This window comes from Fukomys damarensis, unplaced genomic scaffold (genome assembly GCF_012274545.1).
Source record: "Fukomys damarensis isolate Sample0158 unplaced genomic scaffold, DMR_v1.0_HiC HiC_scaffold_39, whole genome shotgun sequence".
Lineage (NCBI taxonomy): Eukaryota > Metazoa > Chordata > Mammalia > Rodentia > Bathyergidae > Fukomys > Fukomys damarensis.
Window position 1 is genome coordinate 1,097,538 of NW_022900951.1, and position 14,063 is coordinate 1,111,600.

At 54.7% G+C, this 14,063-nt stretch overlaps 1 long non-coding RNA gene across 2 annotated transcripts; it reads right to left on the minus strand.

The window, feature by feature from the left end:
- Nucleotides 1–8,049: 8,049 nt before the first annotated feature.
- LOC117284749 lies at nucleotides 8,050–12,367 on the minus strand. Of its 2 annotated transcripts, XR_004515858.1 has the most exons (4): nucleotides 11,646–12,367; nucleotides 11,297–11,391; nucleotides 9,577–9,720; nucleotides 8,050–8,272 (listed from the first exon to the last, which is right to left on the minus strand). It is a non-coding gene; the product is annotated as an uncharacterized LOC117284749 (long non-coding RNA). The 2 variants fall into 2 exon arrangements; XR_004515857.1 differs by having other exon boundaries at nucleotides 11,297–12,367.
- Nucleotides 12,368–14,063: the final 1,696 nt, after the last annotated feature.

A 14,063-nucleotide genomic window follows, 5' to 3' on the forward strand; every position in this document is an offset into this window, starting at 1 on the left:
CTGCAGGAGTGGAGCACAACTCGCCGGATTCAGTCCCGGGCCCAACCACCAGTACCCGAAGGCCTTCCCCGCTCAGAAGCGCGCCTGGTGCCAGGGCGGAGAAGGCGGCGGCCACACAAGGCGCGCGCGCGCGCACACACACACACACACACACACACACACACACACACAGAGTCCTTCTTTGTAGGACACAGGCCTGCATCCTGGCTTTGTCTCCTGGTCCCTAAAAGTGCGAAAGCAAGGGTCAGAGCTGGACAGTTGCTGCCTAGTTAGCAACAGAATTCAGCGGGCATTGGGCCAAAAACATCAGCCGGCGTCGCCGAGCTCCGGGCCCCGGTCTGTGCTTCCTTCTTTAGGGTGCCTTTGCTTCGCAGGGAATCATGTGGCAGCCCCTGGGATAAGAGGGCCGGGGCGCGGCTCCAACGGAAGCCGGGCCCTCGGAGGGAAAAGGCCGCGGGCCCTGGCTTGCTCGAGACGGAGGGAGGGACCTGAGCCCGTGATTCACCCCCCCACTGCCTGGCCCACCGGTCCTGCGAGGATGCTGGGGAGTTCCCGGGCTGCAAGACAGGCAGAGCAGGTCGCAGGTCGACACCAAGCCAGGACGAACTCACAAGTGGTGGGAGCTGCAGGGGTTAAAAAAAATAAAAACGGGCAAGGGGATCATCATGAAAAATCACCCTTTGAAGGAGACGGTGAGTCAGGGTTTCACAGCTCCGGACTGCACTGGAATTTCCTGCGTTTCTATTTTATTTCGTTTTATTTATTTTTCCTGCCTTTTAAAAATGCCAGATTTCAACATCCGTTCTCGACCAATCGGGAGATCTCTGGCCTGGTTCAAGTGACTCTTTTCATTTTCTAATCTTTCTTGTTTACCCGGCCCAGGCAGGCTGCCGAGCGCTTAAGAGCATCAAAGACCGACAGCAGGTGGGGGAGGTGGCTGACGCCTGTGATCCCAGCACTCTGGGAGGCGGAGGTGGGAGGATCTCAGGTCCAGGCCCAGCCCGGGGCGACACAGGGACTTAGCCAGACCCTGTGTGAAAATGAGAACATTTAGAAACGGCTGGTGACGGAGCTCAAAGCAAAGGCCCGTACTGCTGACGAACAAGACAATAACAACCCCCCAAAACCAAAGCAAGAGGAGACTGATTTCTGCATAAACCTGTTTCCCAGAGAGCCCAGGACTGACTGCTGTGCACACACTGCATCCCTAGACACGCATGTGCACAGCCCACTGACAAACACACGTGCACGACATGCCACTCACACGGACCATGTGTGTGCATGAAATACAGGCCCAGCGGTGCACACAGTGTGTACTCACACACACGCACACACAACAAGCTCACAGGTTTACACACACATGTGCATACGGTGGCCTCACACGTGTACGCTTACACACACTCCCACGGGCACACACATGCACGGTCACAATGGAGGCGCGTGTGTGCTAGGTACACAATCCCACGGACACGCAGTTACACTCACATGCACTGAACACGTCCACGCAGATCACCCGCGTGTGTGCTTACAGCACACACTGCACAGATCCGTGTGTACACACGTGCACGTGCCACAGATGAGGACGCCGCACATAGTACACACACCACGCACACGCATATGCACAGCCGTGTACCCGTGCACCGCGCACGTTGACAGACACACAGCCGCGGACACACGCACTCACACATGTACACATCCGTCCACGCACACATCCTCCTGTAAGCCTCAGGAGCACACACAGCTCTTCCGTGCTGAGGGTTCGGGGCTGAGTCTGGGCGTGGACCTCGGGCCTGGGGACAACACAGCGGCCGGATTTCGTGGCATCGAATGGCCCCCGGGTTAGTGCAGCAAACCCAGCTTCTGCCTCTTCTGCTGTGGTAAGGAGACATTTTTTAGAAGTTGAGAAAGGGGTGCAGGGAACTGGAAAGACCGGAGGCCACGGCCACGGAACGTGAGACCCGTGGTCAGATCCTGCACGTGGCCGCGCTGTTTCTGAGGACGTCTGTGAGGCGGGAAAGGTCCTGGTGGGTTCGATGTCATCTTAGAAATTTACTGTCCTCGGTCACTGCGGTCGAGCCAGGTGTGGTGGCGATCGCCTGTGATTCCCGTCCTCAGGAGGCTGAAGCAGGAGGATCGCTGTGAGCTCAAGGCCAGCCTGGACCACACAGTGAGACCCTGTCTCACAAAATCGCCACGGGCACCTGCCGGCATCTCCTTCTCAAATGCTTCAGAAATGTTGATGATTGAAAAATCTATACGGAGGGCGGATAGCAGGTCTGGGGGCCGTTTTTTCCCTTCCTTTGGCGAATCTAAAATTCTTTCACCAGAAAACTTTAGGGTAAATGTACTCTGGTTTTAAACGCCCCTGCAGTCCAGATGTGATCTCAGGTTGGTCAGCTTTGGCTGTAGCTTTCTCAAATCTTGGAAAGCTGCTTTTGTCACCGTACCCCTTCCCAGAGAGAGAAGGAGCCGGACTGGGGGCCCGCGACTGGCTAGGACGAACGGACGGCAGGAGGGACTTCGGTCTTCTGTCCACAGCACCAGTACTAGAAGCAGCCCCTGTGCCCGAGTGACACGCACAGCTTTGTCCTTCCAGCCTGACGTTCGACGTCACCGGCGCCTTTCCATAGCTACGGACCAGCGGCGGATGTCTCAAGTCCAAGGCGGTGCTGGTCAGCGTGCTCCGGTTGATGAGGGGCAACTCGCGGCCTGGTCATTCGGGCTCCAGGGCACGCCTGAGCCGGGGAGCCCAGGAGGGAAGGAGGTGGAAGTCATCTCTCACGTGGCTCAGTTTTCCTATGAAGATGTTGTGGGGCAGACGAAGACAGCGGGTGGGAGGAATCGGACTGGGCCTGGGGAACGGCTGGATTCCAGCTGATGAGGTCCGGTTCAGCACTTCTTTTCCACGAAAAAATGCAGCTCACCTCCCTGCCTCTGTTGAATGGCATTGAAGATGTTTGTTTGTCTGTTTGTTGAGACAGGGTCTCGCTTTGTATTTCAGGCTGAACTTGAACTCGATCTGTAGCCCAGCTCGGACACCTGGAGACCCTCCTGCCTCAGCCTCCCGAATGGTGGGATATTGAGTTTTTCACGATGCATTGCTAACCGGATAAATTCAGCCCGGACGATGGATGGTCCACCGGGACAGCAGACATTCTGCAGAAAACGTTGCATTGCACTTGGTGAAAGTTTGCTCTCTCTTCTTCGCCAGAAGTGTAACCACTGCTTTTCAGTTTCTATCAGCCGTGTGCACAGTGATTCCCTTTCACGAAAGGGCCCTGAATTCTCTCTGCCTGCTGATTGTCTGTTCCAAAGTCCGTGAGAAGATTCTTTCCCTAAAGTCGTGATGGCTGTCCTGGGAGGCGAGGTTTAAAATAGCGTCCTGCACGGTGTGCAGGCCGGGCAGCGAGCAAATGTTCCATTCCAGTGAGGACACACAAAAGCAGCAGGGTAGCCGGGACCGGCGACTTCCCCAGACTCAGAATCCACCGACGCGGGAGCGACTTTGGGCACGTGAGTAGCTCGCGTTGAGTTTGCTGCCAGTACAGCGGGGCCCATTTGCCATTTAGAAACACCAGTGGGTTCAACAGCTCAACGTTGGGAATGTCTCGTCTCTCTCCTGGCGCGTCTCCGGAACTTGGTTCGCCTGGGGCGACCCCAGGCCTGGGCTGTCACCTTGGCGTTTGCCGTCTCGGTGGATTTTTGTGTGTGGGAGAAAAATGGGATTCTGGTGTGGAGAGGGTGGATTTTCCATCGTGGCACCGAGCTCTGTGCCTTGCGCTGGGGTGCGTTTTACACGCTGAGCCTTTCCTCCTTGACGTCCTCGTGCCGATCCCGGGGAGCAAACGAGGTAGCGGTAGGAGATGAGACCTTGCCTTCGGGGGTGCTGTGCCTTTTGAGAGCGTCTTCGCCACCTACCCCCGCAGAGCGGTGAAGAATCAGTGATGTGAGGCGTTTCTCTCTCCCTTGTACACGTCGCTTAGTGGAATAGAAGCCAGCGCTAAGGCGGCTCAGCGGGGTGTGCCACCTACCCCCGCCTACCCCCGCAGAACGGTGAAGAATCAGTGATGTGAGGCGTTTCTCTCTCCCTTGTACACGTCGCTTAGTGGAATAGAAGGGGCCATGCGTCTCAGAACCCGCTGGGTGTTGAAGACTGAATCGCGCTGAACCCTTGTACGCTGTTTTCTGCTACGTACGCGCAGCTGTGGTAAAACTTCAGCTCTAACAGAGGCACAACCGAGACCAACAATGACGGCAGTAAAATAACGAAATCACGACCGTGCACGCTGGGGGAATGGGGCCTCTCCGTGTTGAGAGTCAAAGTCCAGCTCGGTGTTTCTCGGGTGGCAGGGACCGCAAGTTGGGAAGCGGAAATCTCACCTCGTGTGGGCTTATTTTAACTTATTTAATAAAAAACAAAACCCTGATGTGAGTGTTTTTCTTAGTAAAAGGTATCCCGCGCGCGTGTGGAATCTCTCTCTTCCAGTGTAAATGCGAACGGCTGGGAAATGTTTTGTTTCCAGAAACAATAGAATTCCTTAAAAGTACCTGTGTACCGAAGGACCTGCCAGGGGTTTCTGAGTGCCGAATGGGAGGCTGCCTCAGCCCTCCTGGAATCCGCTTTCCACATCCCGAGGGATCGCGTTCACGGGTGAGCAGTTCCCTTTGGAGAGGGGAAACAAAAATGAGAGAGAGAGAGAGAGAGAGAGAGAGAGAGAGAGAGAGAGAGAGAGAGAGATGCCGAATAGTCACACATTTAGGCGCAGTCTTATTGTTCCATCGTTGTGGATCTCTTTGTAGCCGGATTTATAGATGAAGCCTCATCACACGGCTGTGTGTGCACCGTGCGTCTCTAAGGGATCCTGCTCTCTGGGGTCTAGAGCCCCAGACGGCGGCTGTGTGGGATCAGAGCCCTGAAGATGCGGGATCAGGTGGCCGCGTCCTCCCTGGATCTGGGTCCCGCACCCTCAGCCGCCGTGCGCCTGGGAGGCGGGAAGTCGCGGCAGCAGGGGTCGCTCTCCGGGAAGACTGTGTCCCGCTGTGACCCCTGGCTCTGGTCTACAGGCGACCACAGGAGGGACACTGCAGGGTCGCAGGTCTGGGACACTGCTGAGGGGAGGAGACACGTGGCCGGCATCCTGCAGCACACGGCGCCCCGAGGAGACAGCTCTGCCCAGATGTCCACGGGGCTGAAGTTGGGACAGGCTGTCTTACAACAAAAGATTCTGTGTGTCTGTCTGTCTGTCTATCCATCCATCCATCCACCCACTTTGGTAATCATGGTGAGCTTGCTCTTGATATTCCTCTCTCTCTCTCTCTCTCTCTCTCTCTCTCTCTTTTCCTATACATGACTCATGCTCACCCTTCTTCAGGGCAGAGTAGTACTCCATGGTGTGTAAACACCATCATTTCTTTATCCATTCATCGGCTGAGGGACATACAGGCTCAAGAGGTGCCGGGCTGTTCCTGGGCTGCGCTGTTGCCTGACCTCTGACCCCTGAGCCCTGACCCCTGAGCCCTGACCCCTACCCACACGTCTGGATGGGAGGCCAGTGGCATGGCTTGGTGAGGTGGTAGTTGGCTGGCACCTGCCAGGTGATGCTGTGTCCCACTTCCCCTCCCCCAGGTAAGACCCTGCAGGCGCTGGATCAGGAGCTCTCGGCCGACCACACCCTGGTCTACTTCATCTCAGAAAATTGGTGTCCACCGGCAGGTTCAGGATGCCAGGCCCAGCTGGGTCCTCAGTGGGGTGTGCAGGGCGGGAGAGGGTGCATGGATTAGTGGGTGGAGAAATAGCAGCACAGCTAGATGACGGATGAAGGGTGGTGGCCGAGTGAAGGGCGGATGGACGGATGGTACCGGGGATTGAACTCGCACACCTCACACAGAGCTGTATCCTTACTTTTTATTTGGAGACCGAATCTCACTAAGTTGCCCTCACTGGGCTTGAAATTGTGTTACTCCTGCCTCAGCCTCCCAGAGTGCAGGCTCGCAGATGTGCTCCGCCACACCCAGCTTCCATTTGTATCGTTTGAGGCTTGGGTGAACAACTCCCGTGGTTCCTCCTCGTGACCAGCGGTGGTGCTCGTGGAATGGAGTGGCTTTGGATCCCGTCTACACCAGCAGGTGCCTCCGCACTGGGGCTTTTTTCACTTTCGCCAGAGCAGGCCCTGTGCTGTGCTGTCTTTGTAAATCGTGCTCCTGAGAGATGGACATAGATGTCATTCTGTGATTGGTTAGAGCACGAATATTTCCCCCCCCCCTCAGAAGTCCCTATGTTGTTCTCAGAGATGGTTTCTAAAATCTCTAGACCTTGTTATTTCTTTGGGGCTCCAAAATAACCCAAGAGACTTTGGTCTCAGAAGTGATTCTCCACCCCTTTCCTACCCTCTCTTCTTCCATCCTTCAGGAGAATCAGTAAATAACCCGAGAAACCCTTTTGCCGCTTCCTTCGAGATCACCGAGACTGGGTAGAACTCACCCTTTTAGTGCTGCTCATCAGCTCCTAACCAGCAATCTAGCTTTTACGCCTTTTCAAGTCGTTTACTGACTCGCAAGCTAGCCAGAACTTCTCTCCCCTCTGCTCATAATTCCTGTGAGCCCTGAAAGAGAATAGAAAATATTCCTCACCGAGTAGGTTGCCTTTTCTCTTTCCACTTAACAGTTTGTGCCTATTGGTTACTATGCGCCTTCCGCAGGATTCTCTGGAGCTGTGTAACGTGAACCTCAGTGAAGGTCTTCTTCTGCATCAAAGAGGAAAAAAAAAAGTATTAGCCAGTGCTTTGGGAGGCTGAGGCAGGAGGATGGCAAGTTTGACCTCAGGGCAAACCCGCTGTGGAGCGGACAACGTTGGGGGCCCTCAGATCCGCTCTGTGTCTCTGTTTCGCAGGTGGCAGAGGCGAGGTCACCCCCGGGGCCGCCAGCCTGGTGGACATTTCCCCACGCTGCGCAGGACAGGTACGGGCCCAGGCTGCTCGGTCCTGGTGAGGCCATTCTGTGCGCGTGCGTGTGTGTGTGTGTGTGTGTGTGTGTGTGTGTGTGTGTGTGTGTGCAGGTCCCGGACACCGCAGTGCCAGGGTGATTCTCACACCGCCGTCCCGAGATGCCAGTCAGGGGCGATTTAAAGCACAGGGGAGGTGTGGGTGGGTGCGGTCAGGTCTTACGCTGGTTCACGGAAGGGACGGAGCACTGGGGATTTGCTGTACGAGGCTTCCATCTGCTGCTTTTGAGGGCAAGGCAGCGTGTGAAAACGTATGCGGTGTTGCGTGACCAAAGCCGGATGCTCCTGCATTGTATTTTCTGTTTTGGAGTTTTCTGCCTGGGTTTTAAAAAGAATTCACACATCACGTGGTGCCACAGCTGAATGCCACAGACGTGAACGTTGGTAACTGTTCATCACCTGTGAAGTTCTTTATTATTCTATTGTTGTATTTTATTTTTAGCACGAGGGATTGGCACCAGAGCCTTTGCACTGAGTTGTATCACGGACCTCCTCTTCTTCTGATTTCTAAGGTGCCCAGGCTGGGTTTGAACTTGGGATCCTCCTGCCTCAGCCTCCCAGAGTGCTGGGATGACAGGCGTGTGACCCACCCCCGAGCTTCCTTACGGCATCACGCCTGAACTTCAAGCTGTGTCTTCCCTACACGCCTACACGATCAGCCTGCATTTCTGAGTCAGGCCGAGCGAAAGGCAAATGACAACGAATCAGAAAACACAGCGATTGTCAGAATAAAACCACACAAAAGAGATTTCAGACTTACGAACTGCCTATTCCCAAGAATTTCCCCTAAATTATTTTCCCCGAGGGTGGCATCTTGCTAGGTTGCGAATCAGGCTGGCCGTGAACTCCCTCTGTGGCCCGGGCTGGCTTTGAACTGGTTGTACAGACCCTCCTGCCTCAGCCTCCTGCCCGGGAGTGCAGGGAAGGCAGGTGTGTGCCACCACGTCAGGCTGCTTTCCTTTGAAGATTTTCCGAGCTGTAATTGTGTGGAAAGGCGGTAAGTACAGCGCACCCTGTCCCTGTCCGCGGGACCGTGGCACCCACCTCCAGGTGGACATCGAAGGTTCCCATCCAGCCGCGGGGAGCACCTCTCATTCAGAGCGGGCTTTGGTCTCTCGCGGGCGCCATCTGGTGGCAGGATCGGGTTCTCCGGTTGGCGACCCGGTTGGCGACCAGGCTGGCGGAGGCAGAGGAGGCTACAGAATCTCCAGTCACCTCGCGATCCGTGTAGCTGGACACGCAGCGGCTCAAACATAAGTCAGCCGGCTGGGCCTGGTGGGACGTAGCGAGACCGTGTTTCAGAAAATCAAACAGACCAAAAAAACCCGAAAAGAATTCTGCTCCTCCCTGGCGCATTCCTGGCATTCTCCAGGAGGCCGCCCAAGTGGCCTCCTTGACTTTTGTCCCCTCCAGCGGTTGTGTGGTGGGCGGGATTTCCACAGAGGCTCATTTTCCTGAACTGTAAGAGCGGCTCTGAAACGCCCCGCTGGCTGCGGCTGTGTGCGCCTGCGTGCGTGCGTGCCTGGGAGGCTGAGGCAGGATGAGCGCCTATTTCGTATCGGCCTGGGCTGTTTAGCGAGACTTTGTGTGTGTGGCAAACGGGAAGGACAAAGGCAGAGGATGTTGCTGAGCGTGAAAGCCCTGGGTTCACTCCCCGGTATGGAAAAAAAAAAAAATTAAGACAGTAAGGGAAAGGGATCCGAGGGGAACCTGGGTCCCAAGAACTCCTGGGCTGGAAGCCTCATCCCCGGAGCTCCGGCCCTCACGCTGACCTCAGTGGCTTTGAGATTTCATCAGTCCCTGGCGTCTCCTGAGCCTTGGGAGGGAGGAGGAGAAACTTCAAAGCCCAGGGTGAGAGCTCTGCATCGTGACATACTGTGTCCTCTACCTGAGAGAGTTGCGCTGAGCGACATCCCTAGCCTGCTCATTTAATCATGTGTGTATTCATCAATTCGTTTTTATTTATTTGTTTTTGTGAGAGGGTCTCAGTCGCTGACTTGTCCTGATGTGCCTTGAACTTGGTACCCTCCTGCCTCAGCCTCCCAGAATACTGGGGTGATGGGTCAGGCTGTTCTCTGGGGCAATGCCCGCTGCCTCTTTGGTTTATTTTTAGGTGCAGGTCGTGGTTTTTCCAGAAAGCATCTCTGCTTCACTATGCAGTCCAGGCTCGCCTCGAAATCACGGCGGTCCTCCTGCCTCAGCCTCCTGAGCACCGAGATCTCAGGCATGTGCCGCCACACCCCTGAGTCCCATATAAAGACATCAAAGTTCCTAGGACTTTATGGTTTCTCCTTCCTGAGCAGATACTGATTTCGTCTACTCGGGTTTTCCTCCTCAGCCTTTTTCCTCTGCCTGCATCATCATCCTTATCAGGACTTTGGTTCAAAATCAACCTTTTCTCCCTGGCTCCCCTCATCCTGGGTACAGCTTTTTCCCTTCCTGACCTCCGTCCTTATTCCTGCTCTGGCCCCAGAGCCCCTAACTCTGGCCCCTAACTGTGACGGACCGTAACGATTACAACAATAACAGCAACTGCAACGACGTAACTATAACACCCGCAGAGGTAACAATTGTACCTGATGGCTGTGACTGTTGCTGTGGCCGTAACTGTCACCCTCCTGTGCACTTTTGTTGCTGGTTCTGCACGGCGGAGATGGAGGGTGAGATTTTGTTCCGGGCACACAGGGTTGGTCTCCACCGTGCAGCAGCGCCCTGGATTTCTGAAGAAAACAGCCACTGTGATTTTTAGAAAGCTTTTATGCTGTGGTTCCGTGCCGGCACGCGCTAGCTCTGTGCATTTGTGCAGAGCACCAGCGATGCCCAGCCTGTCTGTCACTCAGACGCTGGGCATCTTGGCAAACGGGGACACGGAACTCTCAGGGCCCCTCGAGACTGTGGAGATGCACGCGTGCCCCTGTTTCATGGAAGAAAAAAAAAAAAGCAGACAGCTACCGAAAAGGTCCGCACGAAGACCTCTGTGCCTCTTTCAGCAGCCACGGCCCAAGTTGCCTTATTTAGGGAAAATGGGAAAACCAACGCCAGGCACTCGGACCTCCTGACTGGCAGATGCAGCGTTTAGGACTCGTGGTCCTTAACTGGGCCACGTCGGGTCAGGCCGACCGAACGAAGAGGAAAAAGAGGAGAAATCCACTCATGGCAACGCGTGGATTTTCGTGGAGATGGAAAAAAAAAAATAGCAGGGTACGCTTTGCTCGTCTGCGTGGCGTGGAGACTGTTTTACCAGGTAGAAATCGCAGGTGCAGTTTCCTAATCCGTGACTCACACAGCTCACGTTCTCCGCAGGCAAAATGCGGGTAAAAAGCTTGAGTAAAGGCCAGGACGTCGGGAAAAGCTAAGAAAGATGATAACGTAGCACCCAGTCGGTACCCAAGGCTTGCTAACTTCTTGGTTTTCTAGTTACTTTTTAAAAAGCACTTCACAATTAAAACTTATATATACATCCCTGCATTTCTATTTTAAAATGTTTGGGTTTATGAGCCAGGGATTAGCCCAGTGGTTCCACCGCCTGCCTCACACGCACAAAGACCTGAGTTTGATCCCTGGTACCCAAAATGTATGGGTTTGTGCTGGGCACGGTGGCACACGCCTGTCACCCCAGTACTCGGGAGGCTGAGGCAGGAGGATCGCTGTGAATTCGAGACCAGCCTGGGCTACATAGTGAGTTCCAGGTCAGTCTCAACTACACAGCGAGACCCTGTCTCAAAAAACAAAAACAAAAACAAAAAGCAATGACTAAAATGTACGGGTTTATATTCCTTAAAATATATATAAATTTATGATTTTGTATTTATACAATTATAAATTCATATGTATAAATATATACTTATAGGTATCAATATAACTCGAAACTTTGCCATTCGTCTGAATGCCTCCTAACTGAATAATAATGTTTGTCCGAGGTGGAGTTATAAATGGTGAAACTCAATGTACAGATTACTAAGAAACAGAGCGTCCCAGGAGATCTTACGGTGCCGGGGATCGAACTCAGGACCTGAAGTTTGCAAGGCAGGCGGTGACACCACTGAGCTAAATCCCCCAGCCCTCCGGGAAGATTTTTAATCTCCTGATCCCAGAGAGAGAGTGAGGCAGGTGCATCAAAAAACAGCCTAATGATTTCTGTGCTTTTAATCGTCAGATTCACCCACGACCACCAGAGGGCGCCTCCTGTTTTTGCTAAGAGCAGGGTGAGGTTAAATTCCGTTCTTGGGAAGAAATCTGCAAGGGAGAGAAAAGTTTTGCTTCCCGTCAAGGCTGAGTGGGTCTAGAAATTCTCACCTCCTTGTCGTGTATCCACGGGGTGGGGATGTTTTTGTGTCTTCTGCTCACACTGGCAGGAGTTTGGGCAGGAAAGAGAGTATTATCTGTGGTGTCTGGGAAGAGGATCCGAAGGAGAAGGCAGTAAAGATCTGAGTGGATAATCTGGCCCTGGGCTTTTCCTAACGCCAAACTTCTTTTTCTTTGATTTTATGAGACCATCTCTGCAGTGCCCGACGGCCACATTCTCGTGGGGCGTGGGTGCCCGGGCCGACACCACGCTAACTCCCTCTGCAGCTCCTTCCTCGCCTCCCCTCCATGTATTGGTCCCCTGCCTTTCAGAAGACCTGTTCCCTTTCCTGTCACCCACCTTTTAGTCGCTCGCCAGGTCCTTACACTTTTGGTGTCTCAGAGAACAGAAAACCACGCCATGTGGAAGCTGGAGTGTCTGGTGTTTGGCGGTGGACAGGAAGCAACCACGAACAGCTTCTCTTGTGCTCGTTTTTCTGGCCGGTGAGCAGGGTGGCCAGAGGCGCAGGTGGGGGCCATCGGAGAAGGAGGACAGGCTCAGATCACTCAGGTCTGCGGGGTCGGCGTCAGGACCTCACCCTGTGTCCTCGAAATGATTGGAAACTTTGGTATCAGGCTGGGGATTTGGCTCAGGGGTTCCACCATCTGCCTGCCAAGTGCAAGGTCCTGAGTTCGATCCCCGGCACCCCCGCCCCGGCATCTGGGAGCCTTGGTCTTACGCAGAGCACAGTTACTATGGTTTGAATGTGGTTGGTTTTCTCTCAGTATCATGGCGATGATCAGATACTGGGGCCTGGAACCAGGTGTGAGCTGTAGGAGGGGGCCTCTAGAGTGGTCTGCCCTGGTGGATGGATTTAGCACATTCGTGGATCCGCGGGCTCTCTGGAGAGCAGGGGCTGCCGGACAGGGCGGGACGGCTGTCTGTCTGTCTGCCCCTTCGTTGTCCTGCTCTACTTTGTGACTCTGCCACCGAAAGAGCTGATGTTGGACCCGACCTGGGAGTCCCAGCGAACTTGTTTGGTTTTCCAATTACCATGTGCGTTAGTGAGCTTTACAAAGTACCTCAGAAAAACAACTTAATGGAGGAGAGGTTTATTCTGCCTCATGGTCTCGGAGGGCTCAGTCAGCGGTCAGCTGCTCCAGTGGTCTCGGGGGTTCAGTCCGTGGTCGGCTGCCCCAGAGGTCTCGGGGGCTCAGTCCATCTAGGGAACTTTCTAAAGGACCAATTTCTTCGACTAAGTCCCACCCTGAGTTTCCATCACACCCAATCATGGCTTCAAAGCAGGAACCTATGACTGGATCGATCTGTGGATGAGCTGAGTCCTCCTGGTCCAGTTTCCTCCAAAAGTCCCACCTCACCACACTGCTGCCTGGGGGACAAAACCAGCAGGAGACCCCGAAGATCCAAAGCTCACCACCCGTCTGTCTCTCCCCGGCATCGTGTTATTGGCGGCCCAAGACAGCGACAGAAAGTCAGTGTGCCTGGGCCTCTGCTGGGTTTCAGAGTAAGCAGGCCGGGCTGGGAGTCGCGGAGCTGGCGTTTGGGAGGAGATGGCACAGGACGAAGTGGGACAGGCTGCACCCTTCCTGTACCTGCTGGGCCCAGGCTGGGAGGCTGCAGGCAGATTCCGGTCGACTTTGGGTTCAAGCAGTCAGGCCGGGGGAAGTGCGGTGGCGCCCGGCTGAGCCTGCGTCGATGTTCAGGTTCGGTTCGTTGTTTTCTGCTCGGCTTCTCTTGGGACCAAGGCGGGGGCTGCCCGTACCTTCCGGACCTTGGCCTCCAACGGGCTCCGCCATCGCTGAGGACGAAAGCAGCAAAAACTCAGACCCCGCACAGCTGCGCGCGGACCTGAGCGTGGTTCGTTTGGACGGAAGACTGGGCCCTCGGGGGTTCCGGGGACTCCTCACCGCCAGCTTTGGGACGGCCGAGGCCTGGGCCCCACGGTGGGCTGCTGGCTGCCGCGACTTCCCGAACCCTGACTTTGTTGTCTTTTCGTGTTTTGTTTTTAATGTTTTTCTTTTATTGAGTTTATTGGTACATTTTAGGTACACAGTACAGTTACATTCATCATTGGGATCTTGTACCTCTACGTGACAGGTCTCGATTCTCATTTTTTCCCCTTACCCCTGCCCTCCCTTCACCCCCTCCTCCCCTCCCCATCTCCAAACACTTTATTTCCATTTTTTTATTTTCTCATATTTTTTTTCTTTTCCCTTATTCTCCTTCCCCTACCCTTCCCACTTCCCCTACACCTTTAGACCTTTTCTTTCTATTTCACATGGTCCATCTTTTCACGAGGATCTTACGTACCTTGATAGCTGTTTTTAATTTTTATCAGTCTGTGCTTGAAGTACAGAGCGACCGCCTTCACCGTGCGCCGTTGCCTTGGTGTGGAATCCGCGCCCTTCCCAGCCCGGACTGCGGTTCCTGGGGTCCCCGGGGCCCGGCCAGCACAGAGGAATGTGCTCCGGTTATCCGAACGACCCGGCCCAGGCACAAGCGGCCTCCCCGGCACAGGGCGGATCACGGTGCGGAAGGGACCCCGCGGGATGCGGACACCATTGGTCCCTTTGCACAAGATCCGTGTCTCTGTCCGTCTGGGTCCCCTGCCGTCTCCTCCCCTCTGCCCTGTTTCCTGCACCTCTCTTTCCATGTTTGCGGCTTCACCGTCTTCTGCAGCTGTTCCTCCACACACATCCCCTGAGGGCCGACGTTCGCACTGGGCTGAGCGCACAGCCGCCCCTGCCCAGCCCCGGG